Raw genomic sequence first — 15,454 nt, 5'->3', positions numbered from 1 at the left:
CCCCAACCTTTACCCTAGGCAGTAGCTAACAAAACAAAACCACAAGCCCTTTTCCATTACAAATTCAAACCTTAGCACTTAAGGCATAAAGACTTTGTTGCTTTTGACAAGATTTATATTACACATACATATATTACACACACAAACACACACAAACAAACACACACACACACACACACACACACACACACATCTGTGGAACCCCTTGAGCTGGAGTTAATAGACTGTTGAAAGTAGCCTCACGCAGTCATTAGAGACCAAACTCCAGTCCTCTCCAAGAGCAACATGAGCTCTTAACCACTGGGCCCAAATTCATGAAAATTAAACCTTTATCTTTAAATGTCTTAACAGTAATGAAATATTTATCACCCTAATAATCTTGAACCTTGAAATTTGATTAAGACTGTACTCCTGGGACTAGAGAGATGGCTCAGAGGTTGAGGGCACTGACTCTGTTCTTCCAGAGGACCTGACTTGATTCCTGGAGCCCACATGGCACCTGACAACTGTCTTAACTCCAAGATATGACAGTCTCACACAGGAATACAGACAGACAGGACACCAATGCACATAGAATAAAATAAAGTGTTTAAAAAAAAAAAGACTGTGGTCCATAAGTCTATAAATCCTAAGGCAGGAAAATCAGTTCAAGATTATCCTTGGCTACATGACAAGTTCAAGGCAAATGTGGCTTACATGACACCTTGTCTCAAAAACTGCAAAGACTATTTTGCCAGATACATCCCCCCCCCAATTTTTTTTATATACTAATACATTCTTTCACCAGAAAAAAAAAAAAACAAAAAAAACAAAAAAGGCATCTTAATGGAGGAATCAATGCTTGCCTTGTGTATAACACAGAGCCCCTAGGTTGAATCTGCAGGGTTTGCGCACACACTACTAACTATAGCCAAATACGACAGCTATTAAAATAAGGGGCTGGCAAGAAGGCTCAAGAGCTAAGATCACTTGTTGCTCTTCCAGAAGACTAGTGTTTGACTCCCAGTATCCTCACAACTGGGCTGGTACCTATAAATTCAGAATATCTTCTACCCTCTTCTAGCCTCTACAAGGGCAAACATGAACAGGAGCTCATACAAACCCTCGCATGCATGCTCGCTCTCACCCCCCCACACACACCAATCTTTTTAAAAATTAGGACCAGGTGAGAGGTAGGCATATCTGTGAGCTCTATGCCTGGACTGCAGACAGTTTGAGAAACCGTGTGGATGCTTGGAATTGAACCCAACATAAAACAATCCCAACTCTCACTATCCACTATCTCCCACACAGATCCTGGTATGAGCCAAGAAATGGGATCCACGTCACCTATGACAAAACTGACCCCTCCCTTCCCTCCAAACTAACTGTTACTTATTCTATTGACTCCACATAACTCCTCTTTGGGCTCCTTGTCTTAGTTCTCACGTTAAGAGACCTCAGCCCTCTCTTCTCTGTATTCAGTTTTAGTAATCTACTTTAGTCTATGATATTAAAAACTATCTACAGCATTAATTCTCCAATTCTACCTCCAGCTCAAGCCCCTTTTATGATGTCCAGATATTTATTACATCATTCCGATAGCTAACACACAATATGTTTAAAAATAAAACAAAGCCCCCTCACTGTTTTATTTACCTGTCTGCAAAGTCTTCCCAATCTTTTTTTTTTTTTTTTTGTTTTTTTTTTTTGTTTTTTCGAGGCAGGGTTTCTCTGTGTAGTCCTGGCTGTCCTGGAACTCACTCTGTAGACCAGGCTGGCCTCGAACTCAGAAATCCGCCTGCCTCTGCCTCCCAAGTGCTGGGATTAAAGGCGTGCGCCACCACCGCCCGGCAAGTCTTCCCAATCTTAACTGAAACTATTATCTCTTAAATTATTCATCACAAGATCTTAAACTACCTCCACTCCCTATCATCCTGCTCCTACCACCTTTAAATTTGATAACCTACAGACCATTGTCTCTCACCAGAATTACTGTTATACACTTGTAACTAATGTCTCAGGTCCTATCTACTGTGTTCTCTGTAGTTTATTTATCAATATAACCAGAGAGAAATGTTTTGTGTGGATATGTATAAGTCAGGAGTGAAGTCAAGGTATCTTCCTCTATTTTCCCCTTTTGAGGGGACTGGGCTCTCTCACTGCATATTCTTTTTTTTTTTTTTTTATTTCTTGTGCATTGGTGGTCTGCTTGTGTGGGTGTGTCAGAAGCCCCGGAACTGGAGTTACAAAGACAGGTATGAGCTGCCATGTAGGTGCTGGGAATTGAACTCTGGTCCTCTGGGAGAGCAGCCAGTTATTAAGCACCGGAACTAGGCTCTCTGGAAATTGAACCTGCAACTCGAATTATGCTAAATTCCTGGGCCACCAAGTCCCTATGGGATAGCAGACCAAATGCCTAGCTTGGAGATCCAAACTCAGGTCATCATGGTTACATGGCAGCACTTTATCCACCAAGTCATCTTCTTAGCCCTAAAAAACTTGAAAAACCACGAACATGAAAACTCCCAAGTTACCCTGTGCCAGGTGTGTTGGCGAATACCTTTAATCTCAGAACTCAGAGGCAGAGGCAGGTGAATCTGCGAGTTCCAGTGCAGCTTGCGGGTGTCAGCTTTGTCTTTCCACCACTAAGCTGGGTCTCAGATGGATCTCAGGGTCAAAACCATATTATCGGACTTGTAAGTACCTTTAGCCACTAAGCCATCTCATTGGCCCATGAATTTTAACTAATGTAAATTTTAATTTACCAGCTTCTATAGTGTATATTAACTTCCAGTAAAATTCTAGTCCCATAAATGTTCCATAATTTAGATCACAACATTTTGCTATACCATATCTGCTCTAAATACTGTAATAAAAAGTAATACAAAGCTATAAGAACACTGCTATCAAGCTCTCCACTAGACATTTTCCCTATTTTGTTTGTCTTGGGGGAGTAATTGTTTAGTTTTGGGGTTTGTTTGTTTTTTGTTTTTGCTTTGTTGCAATTTTTAACTTTTTAAAAACTAGTTAGTAGGTTTTTGAGACAGGGCTACTCTGTAGCCATGGCTGTCCTAGAACTCACTCTGCAAACCCTGCTGCCCTCAAACTCAGAAATCTGCCTGCCTCTGCCTTGTGAGGGCTGGGATTAAAGGTATGTGCTACCACTGAGTAATCTTTAACTTATTTTTATTTCATGCATGGATGTTTTGTTTGTTTGTATGGCTGGGCACCACAGGTGTGCATTGCCCTTAAAGATCAAAAGGTCAGATTCCCTGAAACTAGAGTTACAGATGGGTTGTGAACTGCCACATGAACCGAGACCCTTGGGAATCTCAAAATCTCTGAGCCAGCTCTTGGGCTAGGCTGGGCTGATGAAACACTTGCTGACAAATTGAGTTCACTCCCTGAAAAAGAGGATGGAAGAAATCCAGCTCCTGAAGGTTGTCCTGAACTCCACAAACAAGCCACAACACACACCAATATTTAAAAAAATAAGCAAAACCAAAACCTTAAAGGAAAACACTCAAAGGGGGCTAAGAGAGATGACCTAGCAATTAAGAATGCATAGAGCAGAGCTAGAGAGATGGCTCAGCACTGGCTGCTCTTCCAGAGGTCAAGAGTTCAATTCCTAGCACCCACATGGCAGTAGGATCTGACACCCTCACATGGACATATGCTGGCAAAAACATCAACACACATAACCTAAAAATAAGTCATTAAAGAGAAAAAAAAAGGAACACTGAGAAACCCTGTCTTGAAAAAACCAACAAAAAAAGACATGGAGAACCTTAGTTTAATTCCCAGCATCCACACCGGGCAGCTCACAACTCTCCCTACGGCCTCCTACAGGCACCTACACAAAAATAAACACACACAACACATACACACACTTAAAAAAAAAAATAAACAAGTTTCCCCCTCTCCCTTAGAAACACATTTATGCATCCTTCTAAACCTCACAAGACTTGTTGTGATTGTGGTGCTAGAATAGTTACATCAGAAATAACTACCTATAGGAGACAGCCACACTAGCCCTCAACCATTAAACCCATCCCACAGTCATACTCAGGAAGATCGGAGTTCGAGGCTATTTTGATCTCCGATTCTTGATTTGAATCTGAATTTGCTGTACAGGGCAAAATGGTAGGGCACTGACCACTTGTCCTCATGGCACACTTCTGTAATATCAATATTCTAGAGCAGTGGTTCTCAACTTGTGAATCCTGACCCCTTTGGCAAATTCCTATCTCCAAAAATATTTACATTATTATTAATAACAGTACCAAAGTTACAGTCATGAAGTAACAACAAAAATAACTCTATGGTTAGGGGCCACCACTACATGAGGAACTATATTAAAGGATCGCAGCATTAAGAAGGTTGAATTTAACTCTAAGCACTGAGTTTGAGGGTACAGACAGAGGCTACACAAGCCTCTTTGTCTTGGGCTGGAGAGATGGCTCAGTGGTTAAGAGCACCGACTACTCTTCTAGAGGTACTGAGTTCAATTCCCAGCAACCACATGGAGGCTTACAACCATCTGCAATGGGGTCTGATGCACTCTTCTGGTGTGTCTGAAGAGAGCAATGGTGAATACATTAAAAAAAAGAAAGAAAGACTGTCTCAAAATAAACACACCCACAAAAAGAAACGGCACTAAAGTCACAGCAATGTAACACAAGTCAACAATTACCTGAACAATAATATTTTTAAGTAAATGAGAGATACAACTATTCAGTGGGCTGGAAATATTACTCAGATAGAGGGCTGGTCTAGCCCACAAAAAACTCTGGGTTTGGTCTTCAGCAATGTCTTCCCTCCCACTCCCTTAAAAGGACAAACAAACTAAAAAAAAAAAAAAAAAAAAAAAGCAAAATAGTAATCACAGAAGACATTTTGAGTAATTCTCCAAAAACAGCAGGAATAACCAAAAATTCCACTAGCGTAAAGGTTATCTGCAGTTCACAAAACTTTATCCAACAGGCAATAACCACTTAATATAGTTTTCTCAAACAGTCACTTTGTATCTTGTAGAACAAAAAACTTAAGAAAGAACATTCACATTTCCACTGGAAAATACCACCCAAAAGCAGAGTCTCTTAAACATTAGGTAACAAATACTCATAGCCACCAGATGTTAATGTAAACCATCCCTGTTGTTATGGGAAAAGCTGCAGAACTCTGAATAGCAGGATCCCTGTGTGTGTGGTTTTTTTAAATGGTAAATAGAAAAACCGCTACCAAGCACAACTAAGTTTGTAAGACCAAAGAAAAATGTGGTCTTCATTAACAGTGATTACACAAAGAGATTTTCACTTAAAATCCTCTAAGAAAAGCAATCTTTCTAATAATCTACATACTTCCAAGTGTCCAATAACATACAAAATATTGTCAACTGCAATATTTTTCAGCAAAAGAATACCCATGGGCTGGACAGATAGCTCAGCAGTTAAGAGCGCTGTTTCTTCCAGAGGTCTTGAGTTCAATTCCCAGCAAGCACATGGTGGCTCACAACCATTTGTAATGGGATCCAATGTCCTCTTCTGGTGTGTCTGAAGACAGCTACAGTAAACTCATATAAAAAATAAAACTAGAGGGGTAGGGGAGAGGGAGGGAGAATATCAATAAACAGGAGAATACCCATGAGGGCTGGAGAGATGGCTTAGCAGTTAAGAGCACTGACTGCTCTTCCAGGTCCGGAGTTTAATTCCCAGCAACCACATGATTGCTCACTACTATCTATAAAGGTATCTATCTGATGCCCTCTTCTGGCCCACAGTTGTACATGCAGATAACGCACTCATAAAATAAATAAATCTATAAAAATACCCATGAGTAAGTAGGTGGCTGATGAACACACATTCTGGCCAATATACATATATGCAACATGCATATTAGTCTACATTTTGCTTAAGCATTTGGAGTATACACAACTCTTTATACACTCACAAAGTCATGTTTTTGCAAAAAGCTAGATAAACTACAAACCAGGCAGTGATGGCGCACACCTTTAATCCCAGCACTTGGGAGGCAGAGGCAGGTGGATTTCTGAGTTCGAAGCCAGCCTAGTCTATAGAGTGAGTTCTAGGACAGCCAGGGCTACACAGAGAAACCCTGTCTCGAAAAACCAAGGGGGAAAAAAAAAAAAAAAAACACAAACCAAAAGAGTATTAAACAAATGGCTAAAAAAGGCGTAGAAGAGGTAAATCAGAAACATACTAATTAAACATGAGCTAGACTGGCACAGAGATACACACCTGCAATACCAATACTCTGGAGGCAGACAGGAGGATGGTTATGGATTTGCAAACTGTCTTTCTGTGGGCCCAGTGGATATATTCAATTTCTAGATTGGTAAAACACAACCTGGTAAGGTCTCTTTCTCTTTGTGTATCTAAAGATATATATATCACTAGTAGCTTAGACTGACAGGCAATTTCTTCCCACTTCAGTCTGGAGAGGGCAACAAAGTTACAGGTGTGCATCACCATGCCCCATTTAAAGATGAGAGTTTGAAACAAATGTCTGGAGAACTGTCTCAACAGGTTTTGTTTGTTTTTCGAGACACAGTTTCTCTGTGTAGCCTTGGCTGTCCTGAAACTCACTCTGTAGACCAGGCTGGCCTCGAACTCAGAAATCCACCTGCCTCTGCCTCCCAACTGCTGGGATTATGCCTGGCTCTGTCTCAACAGTTTTAAGAGCAGTTGTTGAGGATACATTAAGTCTATTCCCAGAACCTAAATGGTGGTGGCTCAGGACCACCCATAAACTCCAGTTCCAGAGGATCCAACATCCTCTTCTGATCTGAGGCCACCTGGCACACACATGGAAAAGATACATACTAGCAGGTAAACATGAATACAAACAAAGTAAATACATCTTAAAAAAAAACAAAAAACAATGTAGTCAAAATCTGAAAATGTTTTGTCTCTAAGGTCCATTCAAGAGATGTCTTTAGTTACACTTTCATGTATCAATAAGGTTACTGGTAACATGATGTATCACCAGCCACAAGGGCCAAGTGTTTCGCCACACACCTTTAATCCCAGCTCACAGAAAAAAGGCAGAAGGATCTGAGTTCAAGGCTATTTCTATCTACATAGTTCTAAACAGCCAGGACTGCATGAGACCCTATCTCAAAAAACAACCCAAAAGATACATAACTGAAGACAGAGTCCCAACAGAAATTTTAATAAACCATGAGGCCAAGGGGCTGGAGAGATGACTCAGAGGTTAAAAACCACTTGTTGCTCTTACAGAGGACCTTGGTCTAGTTCCCAGCACCCATCCTTACCTCTAGTGAGTACCAGGCATAATATGGCACACACACTGACACACGTAAAATATTTTTTTGGGGGGGGTTTTTTTGAGACAGGGTTTCTCTGTGTAGTCCTGGCTGTCCTGGAACTCACTCTGTAGACCAGGCTGGCCTCGGAACTCAGAAATCCACCTGCCTCTGCCTCCCAAGTGCTGGGATTAAAGGCGTGCGCCACCACCGCCAGGCTGACACACGTAAAATAATTAATTTTTTTTTTTTTAAGAAAAAAGTCCAAGCTGCTAGGAGGCTTGGGGATGGGTGGGTGCCTTAGGTTTAGAGCCAATATAGAGAACGTAATAGAACTGTTTATCAGATTATAATATGTTAAGTACTTCAGCCAGATGTGGTAGCACAAATCTTTAACCCCAGCACTCCAGAGGCAGAAGTGGATGATGGGAGTTCTGTGAGCTAGAACCCAGCCCATTCTACAAAACCAGATTCAGGCAAGGCAGGGCTAGAGAGTGAAACTCTTACACTGAAAGGAAAACAAAAACAAAAACAGTGTGTGCCTGTGAGTTCTGTGTGTGGAAGGTAGAGATTAGTCACTAAAACCAAAGACAGATAAGGACTCAAAAAGGCTACCTACATACAAATATTTCAAAGCTAGGTTAGTATAGTTAAAGAAATTAATGTCAATTATTTTAATCACCAGAGAAACTAAAACCTCACTTGGTGCTGAAGAGATGGCTCAGAAGTTAGAAGCCCAGACTGCTCTTCTAGAGGACCAGAGTTCTTTCTGTTCTTAGCACCTACATAAGGCCTTCTACTATCCAGATCCATGGAGCTCTTCTGGCTCCACAGGTACTAGACTCACACGCACATATCCACAGTGATATGTAGTAACACTTTCAAGTAACTATGATGTATATCTGCTTGAAAAAGGGGTACATTCTCAGAAACACCCCAGGCAAAACATGAATGTATGTACTGCATCCGTACCTGTTAGCCCAGCTAAAAAGGACAATTACACAAGTGTGATAAGCATCCAAAAACACTGGCCTTTTGAGACAGAAGATCTAGCACTGGCCTTCAACTAACATATCCCAGGCTCACCTCCAATGTGTAATCCATGCACATCTCAGCCACTCAAGTAGATGGGATTACAGCCATGTATCTATCTATCATCATATTCAGCTTCGAAAATTAAGTGTTCTAGTCAGACAGGATGCACTGGCAGTGCAATGAGAAAACAGCCTCTCTCAAGCAGTCCTCTGACTTCCACTATGTATGCCATCGCACATGCATACTATCTTTAATTATATGTTCTTGAGCCTGTGAGATGGCTTAGTAAGTACTTGCCACAAAGCATGAAGCACTAAGTTTGTTACCTGGGAGCCACATGGTGAACCAACCCCACATGCTATCTCTGATCTCCACAAGGACACTGGAGCTGGCAGAGTACCTCTACCAATAAAAAATAATAAAACATTTTTAATGTTTAAAAATTCTATTCTCGGCCAGGCGGTGGTGGCGCACGCCTTTAATCCCAGCATTTGGGAGGCAGAGGCAGGCGGATTTCTGAGTTCGAGGCTAGCCTGGTCTACAGAGTGAGTTCCAGGACAGTCAGGGCTACACAGAGAAACCCTGTCTTAAAAAACCAAACCAAAAAGAAAAAAAAAAATTCTATTCTTGGGCTTAGAAATGCCCAGTGTCAGAAATATTTTTAGGAAAGCTGGGACGATGGGCAATGGTTGAAAGCACTTGCTTCTCAGAGGATATAAATTGGTTCCCATTATCAGGTGGCTGGCTTACAACTACCTGTTAACTCCAGCTCCAGGGGATCCAACACCCCTGGCCTCTACAGTCAGACACACAGACACACAGAATCTTTAAAAAAAAACAGGGCTGGGGAAATGACTACATGGGTAAAGCACTTGCTGCGTAAACATTAGGACATGAGTTTAAATACCCAGAGCCCACATAAAGCTGAGTATGGTAGCAGGTGTCTGTAACCCAATGCTCCTGACAGCAAGATGGTAGGTAAAGGCGAGAAATCCCCTGAAGCTCCTTGACCAGACAGCCTACCTAGCATAATGTAACAGTAATGAAGAGACCCTGGCTCAAAGTGAAAGGAAAACACTGACACCCACAGTTCTTCCTGACCTACATTACCTTCAAGCACAGTATCTTCTAGAAAGACAGTGTCTCAGTGCCTCTGTGTGTGTGTGTGTGTGTGTGTGTGTGTGTGTGTGTGTGTTCCTCCCTCCACATCCTTGGAAAAGAAACCTGGACCTGGGATGCCACACTTTTCTCAGGCTGTTGTTGAAAAGAAAGCAGACATTCAGAACAAGTGCTTATCAAAAACAGCCCATGTACTTTCAAAACAAGAGGACCTTCCTGGGAGAAAATGGCTCCCTCAATACAATAAAAATACTGGTCTACCCTTCAAGATGCCCTCTCACTGCTAAGTCTCCATCTGAGGGACAAGCCTGTTGAATGTGGTGATGAGCATGAATAAATATGCAGAGAACCACAGTCATCCATCAGGATTACCTCAACTAAATCTAAAAACACAATTCAAGAAATGCCACAAGAATGTGTCTGTACACCTGTCTCCTTGCTTCAAGAACATGCAGATAAATGGTTGGAGAGATGGCTCAGTGGTTAAGAGCAATGGCTACTCTTCCAAAGAACCTGGGTTCTATTCACAGCACCCATGTGGCAGTTTCTCAACTGAGTAACTACAGTTTTCGGGATATGATTACACACACACACACACACACACACACTTTCTGGTCTTTAAGAGCAGCAGACACACATGCACAAAACACCCATACAAATAAAAATAAAATAAAAAATACTACTTCATTGTTGGCTTTTTGTTGTTGTTAAAGACCATGCAGTCATCATCACTATGGGTGAATGTAGACCCGAGCAAGATAATGCATTTCAACCTATTCAGCATTAAGAAGCAACTGTATACAGCTGGACATGGTGATGCACATGCCTTTAATCCCAGAACTGAAAGATAGAGGCAAATGGATCTGAGTTCGAGGACAGCCTGGTCTACAAGATAAGTTCCAGCCAGGGCTATTACAGAGAAACCTTGTCTCCAGGAACTGGAGAGATAGCTCAGTAGTTAAGATCACTCACTGACTGCTCTTCCAGAGGTCCTGAGTTCAAATCCCAGCAACCACATGGTGGCTCACAACCATCTGTAATGGGATCTGATGGCCTCTTCTGGTGTGTGTGAAGAGACTGACATTGTACTCACATAAAATAAATAAATAAATCTTGGGGGGGGGGGCCCCCGAGGGAGAGAAAAGAAAAGAAACCTTGTCTATGGGAAAATACAAAAACAAAAGAAAAGTAATCCTGTAAATTCTGAAAGGACTATGGCTAACTCCCCAAAACACAATTTAAAAAACAAAAGCAGAGGCAGGCAGACTTCTGAGTTCTAGGCCAGCCTTATCTACAGAGTGAGTTCCAGGACAGCCAGGACTACACAGAGACATCCTGTCTCGAGGAAAAAACAAACAAACAAACAAAAACAAAGCCCAAGGGAGCGGCTCCCTTACTTGCAGCCTCTCCCACCATCAAGACTTTTTTTGTTTTTTTTTGGTTTTTCGAGACAGGGTTTCTCTGTGTAGCCCTGGCTGTCCTGGAACTCGCTCTGTAGACCAGGCTAGCCTCGAACTCAGAAATCCGCCTGCCTCTGCCTCCCAAGTGCTGGGATTAAAGGTGTGCGCCACCACCACCCAGCCAGAAATGAACTTCTTAAACTTACACTGCTCTACCCTTCCAGAGGCTTTTTGAAGAAATCAGAACACAGGATCTCAGATTAATTACTACCTTCTCAAAAAACACTTTTCAATGAATGACTTTTATTTGCTTTGCTATATTCTTACAAATATATAAATATTGACATAAAAAACTAGGCATGGTGACGATCAATTTGGCCTTTGAAACATGCTTAAGGACCTGGAGCCAGCCCAGTCTTGTGGCTAGCACCTTTAATTCCAACACCTGAGAGCTGGGTCACTGTGAGATCCAGGCCAGTACAGTTTACTGTTAGTGCAATAGTGAGACCCTGCCTCAAGATCAAAACAAGTGAGGTGCCTTGATAGAAAAAGCCTGACAACTCCAGTTCAATTCTCAGGACCCACCAGATGATTACTGACTCCTACAAAGTTGTCTTCTGGCTTCCAAACCTGCATTATGTAATAAAACTGTGAACCAACAGAAAAGCATTGTTGGACTTCCTATAAATAAAATCTTAACTATTCACTGGGAGCTAGGACTGTAGTTTAGCAGCAGAGGATTCCCTAGTATATGCTAGATCCCAGATACCATGCCCAGAACACAAAACAAAAACCTCATTGGGATTTACTTTGAAAACAGAAAAACTTACTCGGTGTCATTTAAGAAATGTTTCAGCTAATTCCTTTTTTTTCCCCTTGGGACAGGATCTCCTGTACCAAAGCTAACTATGAGCTGAAGCTCGGCTGAACTCCTGATCCTCCTGCCTGAGCCTCAGTGCTGGAATTACCAGGCCTGAGTCACTAGGCCCATCATTTCAGCTAATTCTTTATAAGTGAAAACTTTTGTTCTTGGGACCTAGTATTTAAGACAAGAAGGCATACTTATATACACATATATCTTTTATTAAAAATATACCAAAACATGCCAGGTGGTGGCAAACCTTTAATCCCAGAGCTTGGGAGGAAGAAGCAGGAGGATCTCTGAATTTGAGACCTGCCTGGTATACAAACTGAGTTAGTTCCAGGACAGTCAGGGCTACACAGAGAAATTGTCTCTAAATAAATAAAACAAATAAATAAATAAATAAAGCCAAAACAGAAGTGATGGCACACACCTGTAATTTCAGCATTTGGGAACAGCAAGATGACAAGTCCAAGTTAGTCTGTGCTTCATAATGAATCCTTGGGGGTAGGGGTGGAGGACAAAGGGCAAAACATAACTCGAGTAGACCTTTTGTAATGTCTTGTGTTCAACCCCCAACAAAGCATACAGAGTGTGTCAGCAAACATGCCATTTCAAAGGGGCCTATAGTATTTTTGATAATTCAAGAAGCATCAAATGGGGACAAGTACACAGGTGGGTAGAGGGACTTGCCACAGAGCCTGACAACCTGCGTTCTATGCTTGGGACCCAACCAGTAGAAGAGAAACCACTCTTGAAAGCTGTCCTTTAATCCCAGCACTTGGGAGGCAGAGGCAGGCAGATTTCTGAGTTCGAGGCCAGCCTGGTCTACAGAGCTCCAGGACAGCCAGGGCTATACAGAGAAACCCTGTCTCGAAAAACCAAAAGAAAAAAACAAAGAAAGTTGTCCTCTAACCTTGATGAGTACTGTGGCAAGTACTCACCATACCAACATAAATCCACTCACACAATGAGTCTTAAAGAGACAGAATACGGTTAGGTTATGAGTCTATGAGTATAATCCAACAGTGCTGTAACACTGTCACTTAATCAACTAAGACAGAAGGACTCTGAACTTGAGGCTACCATGAACTATAGGAGCAACACCTTGTCTCAAAAAGTTCTGGAGACACGGCTCAGCAAGTCAAGAGAGCCCTTGCTGCTCTTACAGAGGTCCCAAGTTATCAAGAACCACACCCTATGGGTGGTATAGGTTCCAAGCCACCCATAACCCCAGTTCCAAGGGATCCAATGCCCTCATCTGAACTCTTCAAGGTACCAGGCATGCACATGGTACACATACACAAACACACAAAACACACACAAGTAATAAAATAAAAGGACACACACACACAAACCAACTTCTAAGACTACAATTGTTAAGGGCCTCAAGATGGCTCAGAAGGTAGAAGCATTTGCCACACAAACATGAAAACCCAAGATCCATGATCCATCCTTGAAATTCAAGGAAGAATCAGAATACTAACTCCTGAAAGTTATTCTTTAACCTCCACACATGAGCTGTGGCACAAGAAAGCTAAACTCACTCACTCACTCATTCACTCACTCACTCACTCTCTCTGCGTGTGTTATTCAACAAATTTTAATCTTGGATTAAAAAAAATACTTCCAGGTATTAGTGTCAGGATCCTCCCCTCCCTGCCTTTGTTTTTTTCCACTGTTTTTGTTGTTGAGACAAGGTTTTAATATGTAGCCTAGGCTGTAAAGAAATTATAATGAGCTTCATGCCCCATTCTGTACTGCTGGGATTACAAGCAGCCTGTGTCACCACACCCAGCTAAAGGTCAGGTTTTTTTGGTGTGTGTCTCAATTCTAGACTTGCTTCCACTAAACAGCCAGGCCCAGGTGAAAAAGAACCAAATTTCCAAGTCAGCCCCTTTGCCTGCCAACAGAACCTTTACTAACAACCCTACTGTTCAGGGGAGGGCACTGCTTGCTATCACCAGCCCATTTTCCTGCAATGGGACAACCATCTGTAATTCCCTCAACAATCACTTAAAACAGATCCCATCTATAACTCCATCATTTTCACAACATGTATCCCTACTCCTTTTCCAAGGAGAGATGTCACGAGGGAAATGCTGCTATTGTCTCTAATGAGGAGTACACTTACTCAGTTATTGGCTAATTGTTGTTGGGTTTGTTGTTTTGTTTTGTTTTTTTAATCTCCATTATAATCACAAGGGATCGAACTGTAACAAAACAGGTAGGGAAACTCAAGTACTGTTACTCGGTTTTGAATAGAGAAGAGAAAAAAAAATAGGCCCCAAAGAAACTCAACATCTCGGGGTAGAGCTCACAGGTACAAGGCCTGCCTGGATTAAATGTTTACGGAAGGTGGGAGTGTAATCTTTGACGAGATGACTTCAGGGGAGGGGTTTACCTCTCATAAAGTTTGATTTTTTACATACAACACTTTGAAAAGCACCTTTTAAAAACCTACAAAGTATTCCTCCTGCAAGTAACGTCTGTGAGCACAGGTGGGTGAACTCCCAGACCTGGTGGCATGGCTAAATGTGTTTGTTTAGCCTTAGGCTTTAAACCTCTCCAAGACCTGCACCAACTACAAGAACTACAAGCATTCAGCTCACTGGTGGGCATCTGCCGGGAGTTGCCGGTGGGGGGAGGGCAGGGGGGGAACAGAACCAACACTAACGACCGCACAGGGACCTAGGTGACTTAAGTGGCGGACCGACTTGTTGAAAAGTGCGAGCGCCCGGGCGCGCGAGTGGAACAAAAAACCTGTGGCGAGAAGTAACACGGAAGTGCTCGCTCCCGCCCGCCCCTCCCACCGCCAACCAGCAGAAAGCAGGGGGCTTGACAACGTGCTGGGGGGGCGAAGGAGAGTGAGTCCCCGGAAAGCCCTACGAGTCGGCAGCAACTCCAAACCCGTCCCCCGCCCGCCGAGGACCTAGGCCGCGGGCGCCCGTGCCCATCGCCCCCCATCCGAGAGCCCGGGAGAAAAGGGGCAGTTGAGGAGCTCGTGCGCTCAGGGGAGGGTGCAGCCTGCGCGCGCGGCGAGCCGAGGCCCTGGGATCCGAACTGCCACCGCCGCCGCCATCCTCGAAGCCTCTAGGCCCCAGGCCGAGCCGCTCCGGGGCTCACCCGCGCCCGGCGCTCCGAATCCAGGAACGTGCGCACCGGTCTCCCCTCTCCAGAGAGTAAAGCCGCCGCGAGCGGGCCGAGTCCGTCCCCTCCCGCCTGGTTCCACGTCTCCGTCTCGGCTGCCCGAGTCCCGACGCTCCGGGAAAGCTTTCAAGTGGTCGCTGGTCCACCCCCGGTACCGCTCCCACCCGGACCCGCATCCCGCGCTTGACACTCCCAGCCTCCGCCACCCCCAAACCCAGCCCCAGCCCGCCTCACCTCAGGCGGCTCCGGCAGCGCTGGACACAGGAAACTCCTGGGTCCTCGACTCCGACTCTCCTCGACCCCCCTCTTCGGTTAACTCCGCTTGTTTCTCGACAAAATGGCGCCCGAGGTCGCGCGCTCACGTCGCGGCCTTTCCCCTCCCAGTTCCCATTTCACCATTCGCTGCCCGCTGGTGGAGGGATGGCCCTAGCGCCAACCAATGGCCGCACGCTGACCGCAACGGCCGTCCAATCGCTGACGGGTACCCGCGGATTTAAACCAATCACACACTAATCACTCGCAGAAGTCGAGGAAGAAACCAGGCTCCTGCTAGCAACTACCAATCCAGACTCCTATTTTGCGGGCTCAGGCCAATTGCCGCTCATCAGCCCTAAGGGACTG

General features: G+C 43.7%; 1 protein-coding gene across 9 annotated transcripts in view; it reads right to left on the bottom strand.

Moving 5' to 3' along the window:
* Nucleotides 1-15,227, bottom strand: part of Cnot1 (CCR4-NOT transcription complex subunit 1) — an 81,924-nt gene extending 66,697 nt beyond the window's left edge. For 7 of the 9 annotated variants that reach the window (XM_028770363.1, XM_028770365.1, XM_028770364.1 and 4 more), the window contains exon 1: nucleotides 15,068-15,169. The gene's annotated coding sequence lies outside the window, so the exon portion shown is untranslated. Of the gene's footprint in view, nucleotides 1-15,067 lie in introns of all 9 variants that reach the window. The other 2 variants (XM_028770369.1, XM_028770367.1) reach the window with 2 other exon arrangements.
* Nucleotides 15,228-15,454: the final 227 nt, after the last annotated feature.

Source organism: Grammomys surdaster, unplaced genomic scaffold (assembly GCF_004785775.1).
Source record: "Grammomys surdaster isolate TR1022 unplaced genomic scaffold, NIH_TR_1.0 201, whole genome shotgun sequence".
In the NCBI taxonomy this organism is placed as follows: Eukaryota; Metazoa; Chordata; class Mammalia; order Rodentia; family Muridae; genus Grammomys; species Grammomys surdaster.
This window is presented reverse-complemented; position numbering and strand designations above follow the sequence as displayed.